Here is a 10,514-nt window from a genome sequence, read left to right as displayed (position 1 = left end):
GGCTACATGGCTTCTCTCTGACTCTGCCTACTATCTCTTATAGCATCTAGGAACATCATCTCAGGAATGTACCTCTCATAGTGAGCTGGGCCTTCTCACATCAATCATTATAAAAAAAAATGCATCACAGACTTGACCACAGGTGCATCTAGTGGAGCCATTTCCTCAATTGAGGTTACCTCCTCCAAAATAACTCTAACTTGCACCAAACTGACAAAAACTAGCCAGTATATGTTATTATTTTATTAAATTTATTGAGAAATTTTTGTGTAAGGTAAAAAAAATTATCAACTCAAATCCCCACAATATCTCAGAATGACTGCATCCTTGATTCTGACAATAGGCAATGCAATAACTTTGTAAAAGGTTCTGGGTATGAGAGACACAATATTTTCAACCATTAAAGACAACAATTGTAGAGCTTGGGCACATTAACATTAATTTGAATTCCACCTCATTTATTCATGAGTTTGTCCTCAGTTAGATACATGCTCTATTTGAACTATTCCCACTTGGATAAGCATTTCTATTTCCTTTTGCAACTGTCTTCCTGACTGACAGAGGCAGGTGTCATAGTTTCTGTTGTACTGTTTTAATCTCTTAATGTATTTTTAGCTCTTGCATAACCCTGTGGATAAAAACCAGACTTGCTCATGATGCTTTCCTTTTGGAAATCTGTAAATGACAAAATTATAGGCAGGTGGGAGTTTACATATAATGCAAACTGAAACCAAAACACACAACAACTCTGTCAGACCTTTTATAGACTTTATGATTTATTGTGCCACTGACTCCAAAATTGCAATCGTTGGAGTCTATACAAAAAGAAGAAATGATTTGTCCCAAGTTGGCGAATTGTGAAAGATGAAAATTTAATCTTACCATGACCTTCAGACTCAACATTTTCCCCTTCACACACACTTTCATGTTGAACTCCAGAAATCATAGTTACATGTCTTTGTTAAAGTTTCACATACTACACTCTCATAGAGGAAATATGCATTATTAATTAATTCACATGAGAGTATTGAGTAAAATGTTGTCTGCATATAACCTCTCATATCTTCCTTTCCTTTTTAAAAGAAGATTTGTTTCTCTTATGCATAGTTTACTAGTGGTATGACATCAATTATTGAACAACATATTATTATAAATATTCAAATTAAACTTCACACTAAAAATACATCTGACTATATCACTCCAAGAATGCTCTAGTAGATCATTTAGTTTTATTTAAAAGAGTACATTTTTCATAGGAATAGGTCTAATAAGACTCTATATGCTTCAAAAAAGGACTGCTAGTTTGATCTTTTGAATTATAAAAATATAGTTTCAGTCAAAATAAACACTTTACATAAAAATTTACCATATAAAAGCATAACTTTATTATTTTGTTTTGATTTGTTTGTTCTTGTTGATGAGAGCAACAAGAGGCTTTGTTTTATTCTAGAGCAATAAACTAGAGGCTTTATTTTAATCATTGTGTTTTTATTTAGATTTTTGTTTGGCATGGGAGATAGTATAATACTTCTGTTGCATGTTTTTTCTTTTACACTATTGGAAGGAGTAATGGTACTTTGCTTCATAGATACATGATACAATTATTTCTTCCAGAAGACAAATGATGGACATTAATTAAGTGGCCCTTTATTCTGTGGGACAACATTTAGTAGTCATTTCATGACAAGGGCCAAGTGGAGAACTGAGGCAATTATCCTCATCCTCTAGCCTCAAAACTCAATTACTCCTATCTGAATTATCCACATAATGGCTTTAATTCTACCTAGCGCTTTGGGCTATCACTTTAAGGCAGTTCTCACTGCTAGGATGAGTCTGTTCCTTTATTAAACACTTATTAATCTTACTGTCAAGGTAATCATTACATCTTAGCCACTCATTCTGCAGTTTGCTTGTAATGAGATGTTTATAATGATGGAGTAGCTACTGTTTACAGAGAGTAAATTGTAAAGTTGGTTGTACATTTTTAACAGAATAATGCCATATTTCAAAATGTTATTTACCTTCTCAGGTCAAAGATTTTTCACACAGGTCAATGAATATATAGAACTTCATTTTAATTAAGAAACAGATCTATAGACTATTAACTGGAAATAGTCCATTTGATTCTTACAAAGCCGAAAGAAAGACATCTTAATGGCCTAATGGGATCTTTATGTTTCCAAAATCTCAGAGAAATTGTAAAATATAGAATGAAATATAGCTGAACCATTTGTCAAGTTGTTTGGTGTAGCCAGATACAGCAATTCATGTGGAAGAGCTATTGACTGTGGACCACAGACTAGCATTTCTGAGTGTTCTATAAGACCTGAAGTCTGTAGCTCTTATATGAGATCCAAAGGTAGTAACGGCAGTAGAACAGTATGGAAGTTGTGCTGGATGGAGAGAGGAGACCATAGGCATTCTTGATATGTTCTCAAATACTACAGAGCAAAATAAACATACAGCATCTTCAGAATATGTGTTTTTTTTCAAAATAGCATGTGAAACATTCCCCAATGTAGAAATTAGGGTAGATCAAAAAAACTAACTTCCACACATTAAAAAATGAGTGAAGCTTCTCTGATGAAAATTATACTAGACAAGAAGTAATATTAGGAATCATTTCATTGGTTTTTCCCTCATGGATTTGTTGACCACTCCCACAAATTCTGCACAAACATTACCCCAGGATGTCTTTCAGGCAGGATAAATTATAGGTAATCCTTGCCTCGTTACAGACGGTATCTTGTTCATTGCTCTGTATCCCCCATTACTAGGAGTTTTTTGCTATAATTACCCTTGTAGATGCCTGGGAGTTTCCATTTTACTGGGTTTCTACCTCACCCCTAAATACCCTCCAGTTCCAGTTGTCTCTACCAGTACCCTCTCTTTCCATCCCCCTACATGTTTCCTTTAATTTTCATCCCAACTCACCTTCAGTCTACCCATGAAATCTATTCTTTTTCTTCTTTCCAGAGACATTCATGCATCCTCCATTGACCCCTCCTTGTTACTTAGCTTCTCTGGGACTGTGGATTGTAGCATTATTATCTTTTACTTTAAATCTAATTATAGTTGCTTATTTTTTACTTTTATTCTTTTTAATCCTTGGGAGTTTTTGCTCTTTTGTTCTTTGGGGGGTCCACCACCCACCTCCCAAATAAATCACATAGAGGATTATACTTTCTTATAAAGACCTGACCTTAACTTGGTTTGTTTTTTGCTAGCTTTTCTAAACTAATTATCCCAAATACCTTTTCTGTTTGAGCCTTTTCTTACTTTTCTTCTGTATATCTTGCTTTCACTCTTACTCAGTGACTTGCTGTGTAGTTGGGTGGCTGGCTCCTAGCATTATCCTCTCCTTGTTCTCTTGCTTCTTATGCCTATAGGTTTCTCCTCTCATTTATTCTTTCTGTCTATAATCCATTCCTATTCTTTTTTCTGCCTCGCTAGTGACTGTTCAGCTCTGTATTAGACCATCATGTATTTTTGACAGGCCAAGAATCACAGCTTCACAAAGTTAAAAAAAATGCAGCTTAAACAAAAGCAACACAACTTAAAATAACATTCTACAACAATTAATATCCACTTAGAAGTGATTACATAGCACATTTGTTTTACTGGGTCTGTTTTAACTCATTCAGAATAATTTTTCTGGTTCCATTCATTTGCCTACAAATTTTGTGAAGTCATATTCTTTAATAGCTGAATAGCTCCATTGTATAAATGCATACATTTTCTTTATCAAATCTTCACTAGACAGACACCTATGTTACCTCTATTTTTTGAATAAAGGGGCTGTGAACATAGGGGAACAAGTGTCCTTGTTGTAGTATAGAGTGTTCTTTGGGTATATGACTAAAAGCGGTACAGCTGGTTCTTGAGGTAGGTTGATTCTCAAGTTCCGGAGAAACTGTCATATTCATTTTCAAAGTTTCTGCAGAGTTTTCACTCCCATTGACAATGGAGGAGTGTTCTTCTTGCTTTGCATTATCATCAGCATGAGCTGTCACTTGTATTATTGATTTTAGCTATGCTGACAGGTGTAACCGAATCTCAGGGTCATTTTGGTTTGCATTTCCATGATACCAAGGATGTTGAACACTTATTTGTTTCCAAGTCATTTGAGATTTCTCTGTTGAGAATTCTCTGTTTAGATATGTACTTCCCTTTTAAATTGGGTTATTTGGTTTGCTCATGTCTAGTCTCTTGAATTATTGCTATATTTTGTATATTAACCTTCAATCAGATATGGAATTGATTGTAACTGGAGGTTTCTCTCCCACCCTCCAGTTCCTGAATAACCACCCTAAGGCTAAATATTAATTACAAACTGTTTGGCCTAGTAGCTCAGGCTTATAATTAATCATTCTTAAAACTTAAATTAACCCCTTTCAATTCTTCTGCATTTTACCACAAGGCTCATGGTATATTTATTACCTCACATCTTCTTGCCCATCAGTCTTGTTCCATGGTGGCTGCTGGAATCTCTCCGACTCTGCCTTCTTTCTCCTTTTATCTTTTATTGTATTTCTTGCCTGGCTCTGTTCTGCCTGGCTATTGGCCAAATCAATTTCTTTATTAACAAATGGTAATAAGACATAGTCACAGCATTCAGAAGGACATCCAACATCATATTTTTTCTATCTAATTAAAAAGGAAGGTTTTAGCTTTTTAATATAGTAAAATTACATGTAATAAAACAGTTATCCAGCAAGAATTATAGTTACAATATTTAGTCCATTTGTATTTGGCAAAATTAAAGAAAATTGTCTATCATCTAGTTTATCTTTGTGAATCTAAAACTTCATTTCTAATTTATCATTTTTCATAACTAAAGCAAACTATAACTATCTAGTCTTTAACTTCAGCAAAGACCAACAACAGATATAATATTACCTAACTAAACAGGAAGTACATTGTAAGCAACTTCTAAAACTCTAGAAATGACAGAGATATCTGGATGCCTGGACAGTCACCCAAATTTGCTTGGACCATGACTGTTGTGTATCCTATCCTGATGGATCCTGAACTCTATGAGCTGGTTCATCAGCAAGAGGTCTACTGGTGGAAGACAAAACCAACAAGGCCTTTGTATAATTAGGATTGTTGAACATTTTATTATCTATGTTTCAAATAAGCAAGGAAAACAACTTAAGGGAGGATTATTTAGCCTAACAGTTTCATCCATTTTCCTCCAGTATTGGCTTGAATCATCACTATGGGCCTATGTACAACATCATAACAAAAGGAGGGCATAGCAGAACAAAGGAATTGACAGAAATGAGAGGACTAGAATACCATATTCTTCAAAGTTATGTTCCCATGACCTATTTTCTGTTCTCAGGCTCCAGTTCACACTAGCACTACCTGCTGGTGTAAGGTCCTTCAAGCACATTATTCTATGTGGAAAAATTTATATTCAACCCATATAAGAATCACTCTGAAAATTTCACTATGACTTTTCTCTTTGATTGTACAAGTTAGTCCAAATGGCTTTAGTTTTCTAAAATACCACTCAGTTTCAAGAATCGAATCTGCTTCTGTGATTATTTCTCCTCCAAATTCTGTACAACACTGTTTATTAGTTAGAAATTCTGTCACTGTGCATTTGTACAATCATGATCATTCAATAGAACTCTATTCCCACATCATACTAAATAATAATACTTTCACCTTCTTTGTCTAATATCTAGGTCTGTTTTTAGGACACTATCCCCAACAAACTCTTCAGTAAATGACCTACTAAGTTCAAAAATTATTTTTTTTACAAATAACACTTAATAGACTGAATGGGTCGTATTTTTATATTAATAACAAAGAAAGGAGATCAAGAATTTTGGAGGGAGCAAAGGAGGACAGATGGGAGATATTGGAGGAAATAAAGGAAAGTATCAGAGGGTAATACTCAGTTTAAACACATTAGTAATACACTTAGAGTACCCAAAATGTGTCACCATTGAATTGAGAGAAAAAAGAAATCAAAGCACTTCCCATTGAAGTAATTTTACTTCTTGCCTCCTATCTGTCTTCAGTCCTCTGAAATGTCTATGGTTAATTTTGTTCAACTAGTGGTTAGCTCCGCCTTCTTACTCAAAGCAAACTTTTTTGTTAGAATGCAATCAAAACATCACACAACAACATTGTTCTCCTAAAATCAGGTTAAAGAAACAGATTGAGTATACAGGAGGATAGTAGTTGTAAGTATTAAGTGACATCAAGTTGTAACATCAATTCTGACTGTGAGGTGCAGCAGAAGTTCCAGTCTCTGAATGTAATGAGATATTCATGATAGTGCACACTACAGGGAAATAGGAGGCAGGAAGTAAAATCTGTTTTCAGTCCATATAACTTTAGGTTATTGATCCTTTAATACTTATATTTGACTATCTCTTATACTTTGCCTCTCAATTTATTAATAATAAACCTAACCTCAGTCTAGCAGAATAATTTTTATTCTTATTTTATGAATAAAAGTTAAGCAATCAGAAGAAATGCTTCACAAATTATATAATAAATATACAGATATAACTTTTTTAATCCAAACATGAATAATTTTCTGTATTCTGATGTCTTCTGTTAATTGGCTATGACCATAGACTCTCAAATTATGATTTAGATTCAATTTCTTGCAATTTATATTATGACATATGTTTAGAAAGTGTTACTTTTTTCTACAGGATCACATATGTGTTAGAAAATTCTTACCAAGTCTGCAGAAATGTTGGCTACAATACTATTTTAAGAATATTCAAGACATCATTGAAATAGTAAAGAAGAGCAATATATATTTAGGCCTTTAAAGCAATGTTACAGTACATGTGAAAAATTAAGCACTGTGAAAAGATCAACATAAAAATGACAGACTAAAGATATGCAGCATTTATAAATGGATCTAGGTGATAGATTGTAATTCATTTGAGGAGTGTGCTGCTTTATATGACGGTTTTCTCATAAATGCTTTGGAGTAAAATCTCAAAGTTACAAAGCAGCTGAATGTCAGAAACATTGATATCTAGAAAGATAACAAATAGATTTGTTTACATTATTCAGTGATTAAAGGCACTTGACACCAAGCCTGAGAATTTGTATTAGCTTCCTGGGACCCACATAGTGGAAGGACAGAACTAACTCCTGAAGGTTGTCCACTGATAGCCATATGTGCTTTGTGACTCATTCAAGCACTTAGACACAAATACACACAATAAGGAAAAAAGTAACTGTGATTTAGAAAAAAAAGTGTTAGAATAACAAGAAATTAGATCTTGCGCTAGCACCCATCATGCAGTATCTCAGTGGGAAAAGGGAAGACCTCATCTAACAGGCTGAAAGAATTTCAGTATATTCTATCTAAGTCTACAAATCTGCTAAGAACAATCCCTTCTAAATTGCTGGTATTACTGACATATTTATAGGTTATACTGTTAAAGCTCTTAACACTTTCAATTTAGAATGTGTCTTAATGAGGTGATATCTTGAGAAGTATCTCATTCTCTGAGTGATCTACTATAAAGAACAGAAAGACCTGGATATTTTTGCTTCTTCATGATGGAATGGCGTTGTGGTAGTTTGAATGCATTTAGCCCTCATAAGCTTATAGGAAGTGCCACTATTAGGAGGTGTGGGTTTGTTGGAGCAGGTGTGGCCTTGTTGGAGGAAGTGTGTCACTGTGGTGGTGGGCTTGGAGGTGTCGTGTATGCTCAAACCTCACTTAGTGTCTCAGAGCACTTCCTGTTGCATGCATATCAATATGTAAAACTCTCAGCTTCTTTTACAACACCATATCTCTCCACATAACCACCGTGTCTATCATGAGAATAACAGACTAAACCTCTGAAAATGTAAGCCACCCCAATTAAATTTTTTCTTTTATAAGAATTGCCATAGTCGTGGAATCTTGTCACAGCAATAGGAACCCTAATTAAGACAGGCCTGTTCTCCATGGTGCTTTAGAGGTCAGCCACCATGAAAATAATGCTCCATCTAAAGAGCATACCATCTAATCCTGACAGAATGTACACACTCTGCAGTAGCTGATGAAATTTCTAAGTATAGATCACATTTTAAGCTATAATGTTAAAACTTTAAGTGATTTCTTGGATTTATCAGCTCATAATAGGATAAGGCTATAAATCAGCAGCAAGAAGAACTATAGAAAAGCACACAGGACATGAATAATGAACAATATATTTTGAGTTTTGAAAGAGTCACTGCAAAAAATCAAGAAGAAATTTGAGAATATTTTAAAACTTAATGAAAACAAAAATACAAAAGAATAGGAAAAAATCTAAGGAGAATGTTTCTAGATATGTGTCTACATTAAAGCACCAGCACACTCTCAAATAAAAAAATTATGATATGCATCAAAGTCTTAGGAATTAACATGTCAAACCCCAATTTTGAGATGAAAATAAGTAATAATAAATAAAAAGACAAAAATAGCAGAATGAAGACTAAATGAACAATACAAAGTGTAAACGTGGCAAAGTGTTGATTATTTGAAAAGATAAAAAAGATTGAGAACCCCTTTAGTCAAATTGACTTAAGGGAAAGAAGACAAAGATGAATGAAATTAGTCATGAAAAGGAAATACTAAAACATACACCTATTAAATTCAGCAGATCACCTGACAGCATTTTGAAAATACATTGAAATGTTTAAGTAAGCACTGCTCTTTTTACACATTTATGCTCATTCAAGCAACCATGATCATACTCAGTATTTAAGTGGGGGTCTCCTTGAAAGGAAGAAGGTTTTAGCATAAGAGGAAGGGAGATGAGAAAAGGTAATACAGGTAAAAATGACCCAGATTTACTATACACATTTACAAAATTGTTAAATAATGAAAATCCCTCCCAATCATTTCTATAATAAACATTGATATTAAAAATAGTACTGTCTCAACCAAAACCTTAGATAAATGGATGAATTTTTTTTTATTTTAAACAAGAAGTTTATTTAAACAACAAGACGCTTGACTTGAAGGGAAAACTATCTAGGATCATTTTGTTCAAGAGTAATTTATCCCTACTTAAAGACAGATTGCCCTACATGTAACAGCTACGTACAAAAAAGTTATAAAATTGTCCTTGGTTTTACAATGATAAATGAAAAACATTAAAATTCTCCAATCGAACAAGGTATGCAAGGATTTTGTGGTTGGGTTCTTTTGTTAAAACATTGAGAGCAAAATAACTTACTGGAATATAAAGATAAGAGCTGAATGAGCATGCCACTAATGGAGTAGGGGGTATTTTCACAGAACCAGTACTTCCCCCGACCACCTCCATCTGATGTCAATCAAAACAGAACATTGGCCATTTAGTTTAAAAAAGAAAAAAAAAAGAAAAAAGGAAAAAGCGCAATATGCTTGTGCACATACACCAGTTACTTTATGTACAATAAAGAAATGGGGACCGGGAAATGAAAGAATAGAGAAAACTATACTGTAGTAGTCAGGATGTGGTGGAACCAAATTGCAGCTTTCTAATTGCGAATGTATTCTTGGTCTATAACAAAATTCTGGAGTAAAGTAGCAGGTTCCCTTTTTAGTAGACACCTCCTGTCTGCTGCTGGAACACATCAATCGTATCTTCATCCTCCATTTCCAACTGTGCAGGTGTGTCTGTTTCACTGATTGGCTGTCCATCAAACCGGAATCTGATCTGCCTCATTGACAAACCCTGTCGTTCACAATAGGCTTTCATTAGTTTACTAAGTGGTGTATGCCTCTTAATTTTAAACTGCACGACAGAGCCATCCTGCCCCGCCACCTTCAAATTAATATGGTCGTTGTTCTCGGTCTTGACTCCTTCCTTGGGTTTCTCGTCGGCCATGGCGAACGCCGGAGTCTCCTCAGCTGCCGCTTCACAAAAGAGGCACCAGGTCCGCGCCTAAATGGATGAATTTTTATCATTAAACTAATAGCAATTATCCTCAAAGTCTTTCATGAAATAGAAAGTGAAGGAAACCTTACCATTCATAAGTGGAAATTATCTTGCTTGCCAGAGTTCTAAAATAATGCAAAATGATTAACTTCCTTTCCCCCCTAATATTTGATAACATTCCCTTATATAATCATTGAGTTGGCAGAAATCCATTGGACAGGAACACAAAATGTTGTAGTAAACAGATGCAAGATTATGAACTCAGGTGGAGAGGGAAGACAGGCAACAGGTGTAACTTTAGTGCTATCCAGTTTGGCTCAAAAATGCATGCTCAGTTACAGACCTGTTGTCATGCCACCTCCTGTGGAGTCTGCGTGGTCTCTCACGTAAGCTGTGGTACAAGCTTCAAGGAAGAGGGCCCGCAGAGAAAACGTGTGTGTGTGTGTGTGTGTGAGTGTGTGTGTGTGTGTGTGTGTGTGTGTGTGTGTGCTGTGTTTCCTGCATTGGAAACCTTGTACTTTTGGCATTACCTGCTAATGTTCCAAAAAACAGAGTCTGGTTTCTTCTGGAAGGGAAGATAATGTTTAAGTTTCCAGAGTCTACTGATGAGCCATCGCCATATACAGG

The 10,514-nt window shown here is 34.9% G+C and overlaps 1 pseudogene; it reads right to left on the bottom strand.

Moving 5' to 3' along the window:
• Nucleotides 1-9,001: 9,001 nt before the first annotated feature.
• Nucleotides 9,002-9,885, bottom strand: LOC148117366 (small ubiquitin-related modifier 2 pseudogene; annotated as a pseudogene).
• Between the last annotated feature and the right edge of the window lie 629 nt (nucleotides 9,886-10,514).

Source organism: Myodes glareolus, chromosome X (genome assembly GCF_982192425.1).
Source record: "Myodes glareolus chromosome X, mMyoGla1.1, whole genome shotgun sequence".
Classification (NCBI taxonomy): Eukaryota; Metazoa; Chordata; class Mammalia; order Rodentia; family Cricetidae; genus Myodes; species Myodes glareolus.
This window is presented reverse-complemented; position numbering and strand designations above follow the sequence as displayed.